The 13,434-nt window shown below is 43.1% G+C and overlaps 1 protein-coding gene across 6 annotated transcripts in view; it reads left to right on the top strand.

Moving 5' to 3' along the window:
* tnrc6c2 (trinucleotide repeat containing adaptor 6C2) overlaps positions 1-13,434 on the top strand; it is a 163,504-nt gene that overhangs the window by 108,715 nt on the left and 41,355 nt on the right. For 2 of the 6 annotated variants that reach the window (XM_074665537.1, XM_074665542.1), the window contains exon 1: positions 6,692-7,414. The exons of 3 other annotated variants lie outside the window; for them this stretch is intronic. The gene's annotated coding sequence lies outside the window, so the exon portion shown is untranslated. Of the gene's footprint in view, positions 1-6,691; positions 7,415-13,434 lie in introns of those variants that run through there. One more of the 6 variants, XM_074665540.1, reaches the window with a different exon arrangement.

Here is a 13,434-nt window from a genome sequence, read left to right as displayed (position 1 = left end):
TAAAACAGATCCCCCTCAGAGTATCTTTAAGGTCAAGTTTTCTTATTCATCTTTTTCTTTTGGTCAAGTTTTCATTGTACACAAGGCTGAAATGTGCTCCCACAATTTTTTTTTTTTTTTCAATGATCAAAAACAAATCCAGTTTATCCGTTCCCCTTTTTTTATTATTCATCTACAGTTAAAGGGTGCAGATGAATCTATTTCTTCAGTTTCTTCAGTTGAAAACCCCTGCAGTTACACTCAGACTCCCCCACGATGCAATGTCAGCCAGCCAGTGAAAAATAAAGTCAACAAGCAAGTCTGTACATGTGCTACTTCTGTGTGTCAGTCAATACAAGCCAATCAATACACCCAGGGCCCTCACTGAATAAGGTGTGTGCTTTATTGTGTGTGTGACAAGGAGAGAGGCAGTGTGTGTGTTTGGGTTGGGGGTTGTTAAAGGAGGCTGGGTTAATCTGTGACCGCTCGTCTGCGCTGATGATAGTATTGATCTGGTGAAGATCATGTGAAGGTCAGGATATGTTGTCTCTGTTTGGGTCGCCTTGATCTTAATACACTGTGTCCTTTCACTGCTACAATGAAACAGTTTATATTGCTTAATTTCTCACAGAAACGTCAGATGAAACCAGCCAAGGGCCTTTCAAGAGCACAGTCGCTGACGGATAAAAAAGTGTCTCTGGCTTGAGTTTGTGAAGAAAGTGGAGGATCATGTGTTTTTGATTGCCTTTTTAAGTGATGTGAGAGCAGAAAAATCCACATGTGGCATTTTTCTAATCAGTTTTTAAATCAAACAGAGCACCAAGGCAGAAAATGCATCCTGTGGCGTTGGCATTTTTTGATTGACACTTCTACTACCTTCCCTCTCTGTGGGTCACTATAATCATTTCAGAATGATGAAACAGAAACTAGGCTTGTTAGCACTTAATTATTCATTTGAATCCATAAAGGCAATCAATTAAGCTTAAGTGTGCAATAAATCTGATTAACCAGTCAGTTCCCAAAACACCATAAAATCCACGCAGGTCTTATACCCTGGTAATGAGTTTGTGAGTGTGGAGGGGGGAAGGAGCTAATAAGTGAGGGTGCTCACCCACAAACACACACGTACACACGACACAACACACTGCTGTGGCTTATTCAGTTTTTTGGGGGTGTGGAGTGGGTAGGTTGGGGGGCATAATTTAAGGTATTAGCTATTGAGGATGAAAGATAAGCAGGGCTTAATGTATGCTAATATTAAGGTCTGCAGCGTGTAACAAAATAAAGCAAGGTCATCAGGAAAAGGCGAGCTGGTAATTAATAGATGAATTCATTACAAAAACAATGACTCAGTTCAGAAACACTCATTTACAAGATAAGCACTTGAAATGAAAATAGAAACATTAATGTATCGACGATGAGAGTGGCTATATTCAACCTTGAGTTGCTGTTAATGCAGTCTGTGTGCATATGTGCTTGATTGGACGATTCTCCCGGTCTCATCCCCGCCACCACTGTATCATTCCTCATTATTCTCTGACACACGCGCTCGCTGCTTCTCTGCCTTCCTCCCAGCCCTCTTCTGTCCTTCTCCCTCCCTCCCTCCCTCTTGCTGGCCTTTACCTGCTTGCTGGCCTCAGGGGAAATTACCACAGCTCAGAAATGCTGTCCTACTGCAGCGCTCCACTCTGCCCTGCCTCCTTCCACACACACACACAAAAACACACAGAAGGATGCACACCTATACAGAGAGGCTACATAACCCCTTCTACATCCCTAACAGTGGCCCTTAACCAGCCTCTGCTAATACTGTTCCTTCCTCTTTCTATCGTCCACCTCTACATAATACATTATGAACCATATAGAAGCACAGCAGTTTGTTTGGTTGCAAGGTTTTTACTGTATAGGCCAGAGGTAGGCAACCTAGGGCACAGGTGCCATAGCTGGCATGTAAGGCTGTATGTAGAGTGGACAGCGTGGCTCCATCATTTACCATTGTATGGTTTTGAAGCCAAAATACCCCTGTCACAAGGGCAGCCATTGGTAGTAGTTGAGCAGCCCGAGTGAGGGATTCTAGGAGAATCTGAGTGGAGCCGGATGACAAAAATAACTTTTTTTTTTCTTTCAAGAGTCTAATCACTTCCTGACCCTCCCTCTTGTCATAGTTTACTATCCCTGAAAAAAATATTCAAGAACGGCAGACGGCAGCGGTCAATCACAGTTAAACTTGATGTGAAATCTCGTTATTAACCTTGCTTCACTCATGAAAACGAAACTTTTCAGGAAAAGTGGACTTGAAAACAAGGCAGCCAAATGATAGCTTCAAATTACCACATTTGGATGTGACAAACATTTCTACAAGGTGTATTAGTTTTTTGAAGTTTGACCACAGCTCATCCAGAATGACTGGAGATGCAGATTTTTTTTTTTTTACCTATACTGCAGCCAGTCACCAGGGGGAGCAGTTTTTGTGGCGACCTCACTTCAAGCCGAGCAAGATGACATCCATTTTTTTTTACAGTCTATAGTAATTACTATGAGGCAGAGGACAAAAGAAATACATGAATAATAAAACTATTGCGTTGTATTCTAATTAACACTCAACAAGAAACCGAGCACACTATAAATGTTCTTATGTAACAATTTAACAAATAATGTTAAATGATTAATCAAAATCATGACGTTACAAGTGTGGGAATGTGTCTTGCCGGTGCATCATCGCAAATGTCTTGGGACATCAGTCTGCTAGCTCGCAATAGCATCCATTTGGCAGAGTTATCAAGGCCAATAAACCAAGTTCAAGTCATTTTTTCCAACATAGCTGGACAAGGTAATATGGATCTATTGCCAAAGATGAAGCGATATCAAGCGGTAACCTCCGGTCTAAGAATATAAGACAATGAAGAAGTGCTAAAATCTGCTGTTTCTCAAGTGTCCGCTTGAGGCTGGCTCCGGAAGTACCACAAGTCACATACACATCAAGGCAAAAAAGCCGTTTTCAAAGCAGAAATTAACCTATTTACAGCCTGATTCAAAAAACGCATCCTGTCTGAATCACTAATGTTACGATCAGTGCACACTGTGCTGAACTTGGCAGTTCAGAGGACATTAAGATAGATCGCCCTATCAGAGGCACAGCTTAGGGTCACGTGACCGACAGGTGCCCTATAGCTGTAAACTTAGCTCTTGCCACTACCAATATGGTCGCGATATCCGATGTGCTTCATTTTCCGTTTCAGGAACAGACGGGTGACGTCTGGGAGACTACGTCCATGTTTTTTACAGTCTATGAGGGATATGCACCCCGTGCTGTGAAAGTGTAGGACATCAAGTGGGTTGAGTCTTTTTGAGACCGAAGACGAAAACAGCATTAGCAAGTCTGCAAATCTTCCTGTACTGTTAAAAACCAGTCAACAGAAGGAAGAAATACCATTTCTCACGGCATAGCTAAGCATTGAAAACCATTTAAGGAGACTTTCCTATCAACTGTTGATAGTTTTATGAAATAACTAAGTCTTGGCACTTTGAGCACGAGTGTATTTAAAAGTGACACGAACCATGTAAAAGGTTGCCTACCCCTGGTATAGGCTAACAGATAGTCTGCATGTTTGTACGGACAGTCTGCCCCCATGTTTGTGATGTACATCCTGGTGTTTTTGTGCCATAAAATGCAAGCATGAATAAATTATCCTACCTAATAGCTTTTATGTCTGAAACCTCCGTTCAGGGTAATTCACCCTTTAGTCTTAATGAAAGTTAATGAAAAGGATCCCTCCTCCTCCTCCTCTTATGGACTACCATGCTTTCAGCTTTGCAGTCCTCTCTTTTCATTGCGGGGCTCCAGACCTTGGATACATGCAATTCAGCCGGGTCTCTACTATTCCTCACTGTTATTTAAGGGATAATCGCCTCAATCACTTAGCTAATCAAAGTGGAGAAAAACTCAAAATGAGTGTTTCAACTCAATCGCACAGCTACTACTTGCACATTTTGCCTTGAAGCAGCAGGACTCTGGGACTTGCTGTGTAACACTCGTCTTTTATGTGCAGTTATGTAGAAGACGGTTTCATTCGGCGCCTCTGTCAGAATTATCATCATGATGCTTCCTTTGCATATGTCAAGTCATGCCTTTGGAAATGTCACTTTTTCTCCCTGCCTGCATTTTGATTACTCACATGCATTAAATCCAGACTGTGGGGGAGGATTGAGTATTCATAATCAATACAAGGAATGACGATCCTTACTTATTAGTCATTCAGCACCTCACCGCAAAGTATTAATGTCTTATTCTCTGTGGTGAGCGTGTGGGGACTGTGGTATGAAATCAAGATCTGCGTTTTGGACTCACTCCCTTCAGATCATGTTTGTTTCCACTTGATTAAATGTTAAAGATGATTCATTTGGAGAGGAGCTCTGTGTTTAAGAGTGAGACAAAAAATGGATTTTGAAGGAAGAATCATTTGATGGTCCTATAACTCAGCTGGTGTGTCATAAACTGTAGAATATATTATGACTGCAGGATCAAAAATATAGCCTTTAGGGATTCTTTTCCGTAATTTGTCTGGTGATGTGTCTGCCTTTTATGAATGTGTGTGATTATTAATGTTTCTGGATGGAGATACATGCTCTCGTGGGAACCATGTTTAAACGATAAAATGTAGCCACGGAGAACACGCATAAAATATGCACGTAGCGTCGTAACACAGAACAGTGTGTATTTGTGATGTGAGAGAAAGGAGAGAGTGTGTGCACAGTATGCATAAGAATCAGCGGTTCGGTGTATGCACATGCATTCTTGTGTGAATTTGTGCATGTAGGTCTCTGAGCAGACTCCAGCGGCAGGCTTGAAATTAAAACCTTATGCAGAACGCGTCTCATGATTGGACTGGAATTAAAACAAAAGGCAGAAGAGCAGACTGAGAACATGGAGAGGAGAAAAGAAGAGAGGGGGGAGATTAGGGGGAAGGAAGGGGAGAGCAATTCCCTCTGCTGCAGTCCTACAGCTTGTGTCTGCCTGGGCTGTTTTTTATCAGAATGTCAGGCAAACCTTTCCCATTGGCTCACTTCTGTCAGCAGTCTGCTGGAAAGTTAAAGCAGTTGGGGAAATTGTCAGAGTCAGAGAAACATCTCAGGGGCACCTTAGAAAATGACTACATTGAGTTGGAGAAGCCCACAGTGGTGTTGGGTGCTCTTTGGCTCTCATTTTGGTTAGCTTACATGAGTCTGCATTAAGAGAAGATCAAACAAGTCATGTGGGGACTCAAGTCTTCATAATGTTATAAATCACTCAGTTGGTGATTCAAATAGAAACTTTTACTGAATGTGCTCACGCAAAACACAATGTGTGGCATGAATAAACATAAAATTCCTACACTCAGATTAATAGTCTGTGATCTTTTGTGGACTACATTTCCCTCAAGGCGGTCCTGAAGGCATTCCTCCCTGCTCTCACCTCTCTTAACCCTGAGTGTGGAACATCTGCTTTCTCCATTCAGTTGGAGCTTGCTATTTTAATAGCTCTGGGCATCTTGCCTTGAAAAGAAGGGGGAAAAAATTGCCTGGGCCCCTGGCTTTTTCATCAGCAGTCTCCCCCTGTAATGTATAGGAGGCCAGAGCTGCAGAGAGTTCTCACTGGTCAGCCTTCCCCTTTGTGGTCTGCAGCCTTGACCTGTTCCCACCTCACAGTGTGTGTGCGTGTGTGCAGGCTGTGCTCTTTTCTGTGCATGCGCGGTCATTACCATAAGAAAGGAGCGCGGAGAATGGACAGGGGCTGCCCCTTCTTTCTCTGAGACGGCTGCAGACGCAGTTCAGGGGGTACAACGGCGACCTCATCCATCATGTTGAGAATGGGCTGGAATTATCACCCCATGTCTCTGGCATCATGTGATGCAGAGTCTTGACAAAGGTCATCTTGGGTACAGAAACTTTGGGTGGGCTCTCAAAGTTTTTTTTTAATTCATCCACTTCTGTGATATCCTCTTTAATTGAGGTACTTTTGGTTTAACAGCACATCCTACCACAGCTTTGTGGTATCCAAAAGCTACAATAAGCCTTTTTTATGTTTTGTGACCAATGGAGGGCAGCGTAGCAAGCTTTAATTACAGCAAAGCCTGATGTGTCCAACAGTGATGCTGATGGGAATGGAAACAGCAGCTTACAATGTTCGCAGCTCTGTACAGCTGAATAAAACACAGCAGCTCAGGATTATTAGTGTTGAAAGTGCAGAGGGGAAATTTGGTATTTGATAGAATACAGAAATAAAGAAAGAGAAGAATTTTTATATTTACAGATAACAGCACACGCAGTGTGTTGTAGTTGATGGCTCTGAGAGGTTACTGTTAACATGCACTTAAAGAAACTGGTTCACAGTGAAGTGAATGTCTATATTAAGCATTCTGCGGCCAAAACATCACTGATTTTATTTGCATTTAAACCCTGACAATACATCCCTCACAAAATCTATGACAGTGAAACATCTGTTTCCTTTCAAAGCCACAGCATTAGCCGCATGCTTCAGCAATTACCTTGGAAATATGAGCTTTAAGTCTGTCCACCCTCTCTGTCCGCTTTGAGGTCTGGAGCACCGTGGAGTGGGCGGGGCTAGGAGGACGCTGGAGGGCGGAGTTAGCAGCTGGTGTTTTGGTTGGTCGGGAGTGACGTATCTGGAGCCACTTCCTGGTCCGTGTACTCTCTGGGAGGAGGAGAGGGAGACTGCAGTGTTGTTAGTTTGAACAAAATGGCTGCGAGACCACTGTCAACGAGAGCTCACTGAACGCCTACCATGACTGTCTGGATCCTCTCAGAATGTATTTCCCCGGAGTCGTTTCTCTCTTTGCATTCGCGGTAGCCAGCCCGTCGCTAGTCGTCCAGCTGGCGACCTAGACAAACTCATTTCTTTTTTGCACTTTAAAACAAGTTCGCAGGCTGCTTTCACGGCCGTCGGCTTGTGTCTTGTACGCGAGAACTCATTGGCGATTTTTTTTAACGAAAACTGCCTGATTTCTCCGGTTCACGAAACCTCCCAACGGTCGACGACGTACGCCGCTAACCAGAGTGAACGTCACCTACCATAATTTTGCTGCTTTTTAAAGTCGTTTTTGTTTTTGTTGTCCACCCTCCCCGCCCCCGGTCTATCGTGACGTTTTAACAAACTGTTTATCGGCGTGTGTGTTTTCACGGCATATTTTTCTATTATTATTTTTCTTTTGCTCAAAGCATTAATAACCGTACTTGCTGTGTATATCTGGCTGAGTAGCCGTTGTTTACCTCGGTATCTTGTCACCAAGTCGGCTTATCTGCCAAGTCTGACTGAACCTTTGCTCCATCTCTTTACGGGTAACTTTAGAAAAGACATAGGAGAATGCTTTTCTGTACACGTTTTTCTGCCATGCACCGACTCTTCACTGAAAGCTGCCAAAGCTCTGGTTGACGCAAGGTGAGTTTCAAAGCAGCAATGTTTTCTATTATTAACAGAATGAAAGGGAAAAGTGAGCGGAAGCTACGTTTAATACCAATTAAAATGTAAATTATCTGCTGTAGCATTACATTTTGTGAGATTTACTTGCATTTCTTTGGTGTATCCTGTTTGTTTGATCCTTATTGGACAGCAAGTACATGTTATTACAACAGAAAGAAATGTCAAGTGCCACGTAAACCCCTCATTGGTGATTTTTGGAGCAGTTTCACCACATATTCCTTCTCATTCCTCCAGAATGATCAAGATTTGTACATAAAAGTGAAATGTATTTTCCAGTTTTATGAGCAACCAAACGCCTACAGTTTTTCAGGGGATGTTCTCCAATGTTATAAGCGTTGTATTATGACTTAAGCCTGACCCGTTGGAGGGATTTGCATTTCTTGTACTTTCATTGAGAGCTTCGTTATTAGACGCGAGTGGGCTTCACATGAAAATGTGGGGAACTTTTGTGTTATATCATCGCTCTTTCATGATTGGCTGAGCCGCCTGGAACATACTCTGTTCATGTGAGCGAGTAATGTGATGGTTTCTTTCACTGACTGGGAGGACTTGCTTGTTAAATTTGTTTTGTGTCACATAATCCTACTGAGATTGATCATCGTGGCACATGTGACATGTTTCAAACAGATGTTTGCTGCTGTGTCTGCTGATTCCAGGTTCAAGGTTTTATCCAGAGCGCCATTGCTTCCTCCCAATAAGTATTTGGCTCATTCTGTTCCTCTATCACATGATGTATCTTGCATACTTTTGTTCATTCCACTACACCAATTCCGCGTACATTATTAAACATAGCCATCCTGTCTCGCTTCCCTCCTTTTCCTCCGCCCTCGGTGAGAAAAACCCAGGGATTCTGATTGAACTGTCGCCTTCCATTGCTTCCCCCCTTCCTGCATTCTGTCCCCAGGCACTGGAGTATAGCTTTTAATATCTCCTCCGCGTGTCTTAATTGAAGTACATAATTTCCCGTTCAATTTCAAACCCCCTTTTTCCTTCCCCCCCTCTGACATCTCTGTCACCGCTGTCTTATCTCTGTCGTCACACACCAGTGAGGTGATGAAATGAAAAATGCGCGTGAGCGGCAGTGGCACACGTACATGTGTACATTTGCAGTTGTGTGCACTGTGTATTCACAAACATGAATACACATGAACATTCTCTAGAACGTGAGCGTGTTGTCGCAGACGCCGTGTGTTTGTCTCAGAATGCACACGTGGAATTCCTGTTGTTTTTGCCATGGGAGTGTGTGAGGGTTGATGACAAACTTAAAGCCCTCGCAGTCGCAGTCGCTGGATGCTCTGCTGTTGTTAATCAGGTCGTGAGCCGCCTCCTGCATGCCACAGACACCCAGCTGACTCAGAGAGCCCTGTTCTCACCCAGGGTCAAGGGTCTCCCAGTATGCACGCCCATCTTTCCAAACGGCTGAAGAGCACATAATGTGGGGGTGGCTGGGAATGGATGTTGGAAAGGTCCAGATGGAACCTGTGAATAGGGAGAGAAGAAGACTTAAAGCATGTTAAGAGAAGGGATCTGCTTTTGCACCATGGCCTCTACTACAACCAGAGCAGGTGGCTCATCTAGGGGACAAACTGTGAGTGTGTTTGTGCAATAAGTTATCAGCCATTCTTCGTTAGCTTTGTTACTAAGGGTGCTAAGAGCACTAGCAGCCAATTAAGAGCAGCAACACATCTAGACATAAGAATATCCCTGTCTTCAGTCTTTCATATCTCCCGGAGCCTTCACCCAATAAATATTATTGCTTCTTTTGCTTGAAGATAGTAGGAAGCCTAACTCTTTTTCACTCCTGATTCTTACTGCAGGCTGTTGGCATCTTGATTTTTTTTTCAATTGAAGTGTCTGTTTCACCACTACAGGGATAAACCCTGGCAGTTGGTCCATATGTAGCTTCTGATCCCTTAAGAGGTAATTTGTCTAAAAGGAAACCCATAGCTTGCTCCCCCTCGTCTGATCCTCTTCAGACAAAACATGAACTTTAGACTCATCTTTCAGTAGCTATCGTTTCCATGCTGTTTTTTGAAGGCCTAATGGAACAAGAATGGAGCTGTCTTTGAAAATATTTTGCTTTAGATAAAGTCAGTTTAGACATTTCTACTGCTTGTCAGTCATCTTGTTGTGTTCCTTTGCTAATCCTTGAAGGCCAAACTCAGGAAAACCGGCTTGTTTTGTTTCTCTCGTCAAATCTGGTCGTCACTGAGCCCATGATTACGAGGCTTTTCAAACAACTCGCGTAATCCTGAAGGTTAACATGCTTATAACTGCCACAGGGTGCTACCCCTGTAGGGAAGTGTCATCAGGAGAAACAGCTGAATTCAGTGGGAGGCTGCCAAATGTTATTTGCATCTTCTGCTAGTTTAAAGTAAAAGGGTCAGTGCTAGCAGGAGTAGCTGTTTTTCTATTTGTCTGATGGAAATCACCGTGAAAACAAGGTTTTGTGAGGGTGTTTTCTTTGCAACCAGGGTCAAACTGGTCTCCCCCAGGGTTCACTGCAGGTCTGACACTGATCTGCTTTGGTATTAGTATGATCTTGTGTTATGATTAGTCATAATCCTTTTCAGTGCTAGATTATGTTTCAGTCTTGACGGACATATGGTGTTTGCATGTGACATCAGTACAAAGAATAGAAGTGGCTCAAACTCCTGAACATTTCCATAAATACCAAGGGTTTTTCATGAAGGAGGTAAACCGTGGAGTCCCGTGGGTGCTGGGGAAGGTTGGGAATCGGGGTTATGTGTAACCCCCCTCCTTTTCGGCCAACTTATGTGCCAGTGGTTGTGGCAGGGACTTAGGGGGCCCACCAGGGGTAAGCCAGGCCTGGATGGGGGGAGGTGAAGCTGGAAGCGGCGAGCTGCTGCCTGTGAGTCTTGGCAGGGGTCCAGGGGAATGTTCAATGTGCCGAGCCTTGGTGGGGGCCTCCTTCCCTCCCCCCTTGTGCTCCATGTCGGCTAATTGGAGAGACGTGGAGAGAGGGAGAGAGGCATCACATGGTAGCTGACAGGGAATCTGCAGGAACCTACAGTGTTCCCTTTCTTTCCTTCTCTGAGACAACATTAGACAGCATTACTCATTATGTAAAAGGACTTAGGCCCTGCAGCACTTCCAAAGCCCTCAGTTAAAGCTATGTAAATAGCACAGGCATGTGCCGCCTACCCCTGTTCTGGGGCCATGGCTTAGCCTGGTAAGCTCAGATCATTTGTTTGCAGTCTGGACTGTCTCATCTTCTTTATATCAGCACAAGTACAGTCAATGAAGTTGCCCTGTTACTTTACATACCTTTGATAGTGAAACCGAGGTGAGGGATGTTATCATGCAAACATTTCTTGGGATGTTTGAATCGTGACCCAGTTGAACACAAAACGGAATTTCTTGTGCGCAGATTAAGTTTTAATATCATCTTATTTCATATTAATTAAGGATCCGGGTTTCTGAGGATACTGAAGAATTGGAGCAGGGCAGCTTGTAGGCGAACTCATACTGTTGTAGCGTCTTCACTAATGTTATTGAACTGGGAGACTGTATTAATTTGAACAGTTCTCACTGATAAAAAAGTGTAGAGATTTTATGAAGTGATCTGATACCTGCAGAATATGACTGAATGGATTAAAAGTGATGATCTTTAGATGCTTGTTCATTGAAACAAATCCAGAAATGATGCTCTGTCTCACTTTTTAACTATTTCTACATCTCTACACCCATGCTTACAGCTTTACAGGCTGTCACTACATCCTCCTCCTCACAGTCCAGCCGTTTCCCCATCACTAACCCCAGCAATTATTTCCCCTTCCTTAAAGGGTCTTTGGTGTTGCTTACACTCATGACATCAAGGGAGCAGTTGTCTGACATCCTCTGTGTGGGTGTGTGAACATATAGGGAGGACACTGTCAATGAAACCGAGGGGCTTGGGGAGAGTATAGCCCAGCTGATTAGCCAATTTGTCTTAACATGCATCCAAGCATGTGTGTAAGGGTAGGCTTGTATTTAGTGTAGACAGGCTGTGAAGCATGTGTTGAAGAGTAATGACATGCTGGCTCTTATTTCTTGGAATTCATATAGAAATTCGATTTTCTTATTCTAACCTTCTTGTATAATGTCATAAGTGTTTCTTAGCTCTGATTTTCTTTTGCATTATTTACTAAAAACAATTAATAAATCATTCTCTATCATTCTATAGTATGGAGGCCAGGCCTACATGTTATGATGAAATTAAATAGACTGAAGCATGAATTGATACGAATAATATATTGTCATTTAACTATCACGATCACAGAAGAATATTGACTGATTGATTTAACTTCAAACCTTGTAGACGTGTAATATTTTTGCCTGAAAAAACAGTATTTTGACTTTTGCTGGTTTTAAGTAAGAAGGAGCACAAGTTACTTTGTCCCCTCTGGGTCTGTGTACATGAAACTTTTTTTTTTTCAATTGCAGACTCTGCGATTTGTAAATTGCACTCTGTTACATTGCGATGTCAGTTTAAATTTGATTAATTGTTCAGCCCTAGATGAAGGTCACGCGAACTAGAGCCTGATCGATTAATCGGGCGGGACGATTAATCGGGCAGGACGATTAATCAGGCAGGACGATTATAGCCTGTCACCGATTAATCAACATCAGCCAAAATGTAGCCGATTATAAAAATTTTTGCTCCGCGGAGATTTTTGTTTTTTTAATTGAACAATCACTCCAATATCCGAAAACCCTGACCCACCTCAATAAAACTCTGCCAAGTCATTTCTACCTGCAGCATTCCAAAAACAATCTTGCTTTTGAAATTTTTAATCCGATAGAGTATAGAAAAAACTAGAACGCCATTTCCAAAAGAAGCATTGCTGGACCCTCAGCAAACACAAAACAACAAAGAGCAACTCCGAAGCAAAAAACTTTCACGTCAGTATTTCTGAGAGGACTAAAAAACGTAAAGACAAGTCATATTAAAATTTTTATTTCATTGCTTAAAGAGTGTAGTTTCTGAAGTCCTGGAAACAAAAAAAATGATTAATGAACAATTAAGCACCTGGTTTCCTCAACTTTCACTCACAAGCCAAATTCATCTTCAAATGATCTTCATTAAACTTTCTGCCCAGTCCAGTCATCATGTTAATGCCCTTAGCAGCTGAAACGATCCAGTGCTTCAGACAGGGACTACCAGCTCTGCACACTGATTCATGCTAACTTGCGAAAATCTGCAGACAATGCACATCCACAAATTGTAAACACAAAGCAGTCCCCACCAAAGACAAACGCATCCACCAACACACTCATCTTGACAGCTTCTTCTCGAATTCAATAAACTTTAGCTGTGGTGCTGGCAGGGAGCAGGCCTGCTTGGTCTTGTGCATTGTGCTGTTTTCCTTTTTAATGAGCTGCCATTGTGTTAAAGTTTCATATCGACTTGGCGGAGGAAGCTGCCAAGACACTGCGAGCTAATTTTCTGGAGGCAAACCTCAAAGCTGTTATTTATAGCTCAGGTTTGAGTCTCACAAGCTGATTCTTTGACTTTCTTTTTCCTACTTGAATCCCCCCCGTATCATCGCTCTCCACCCACCCGTTAACCCTCAGACACTTCCTTGTCTTCAACCAGGAAAATATCTGTCATATTCATTCAATGCTTCCAATAAAGCCTTGTTACTGCTCAGCAACTGTGGCATTTTCAGGCTTGTTCTCTCAGAGCCATCCAGGTCAGATGCACACCCACACAGGTTTGAGCAGAGTGGTTGAGGGCCTGTGGAAACAGCTGCAGGTTTTGAGGAATTGTATCCCCAGGTAAAGGCTATCCATGTAGCGAGGCTCAGGAGAGCCCTGTGGCTTCTCTGCTGCCACAGGAATGGATGTGATGGGGATGTTGGTGGAGAGTTGATTCACCATTACCACAACATGAGCGTGCCAGAGAGAAGTTTTCCTCCCCTTCCTTTTTCTTCGTCTCTTTTGTGATTGGTGTTGTGACTGCAGAAAGCCGTCGG

The sequence above is a fragment of the Halichoeres trimaculatus genome, unplaced genomic scaffold, assembly GCF_033239565.1.
Source record: "Halichoeres trimaculatus isolate MK-OKI-2021-1 unplaced genomic scaffold, fHalTri1.1 fHalTri1_scaffold_2, whole genome shotgun sequence".
In the NCBI taxonomy this organism is placed as follows: Eukaryota; Metazoa; Chordata; class Actinopteri; order Labriformes; family Labridae; genus Halichoeres; species Halichoeres trimaculatus.
Note: the sequence above shows the minus strand (reverse complement) of the source record. Positions and strands in the feature narration are given on the sequence as shown.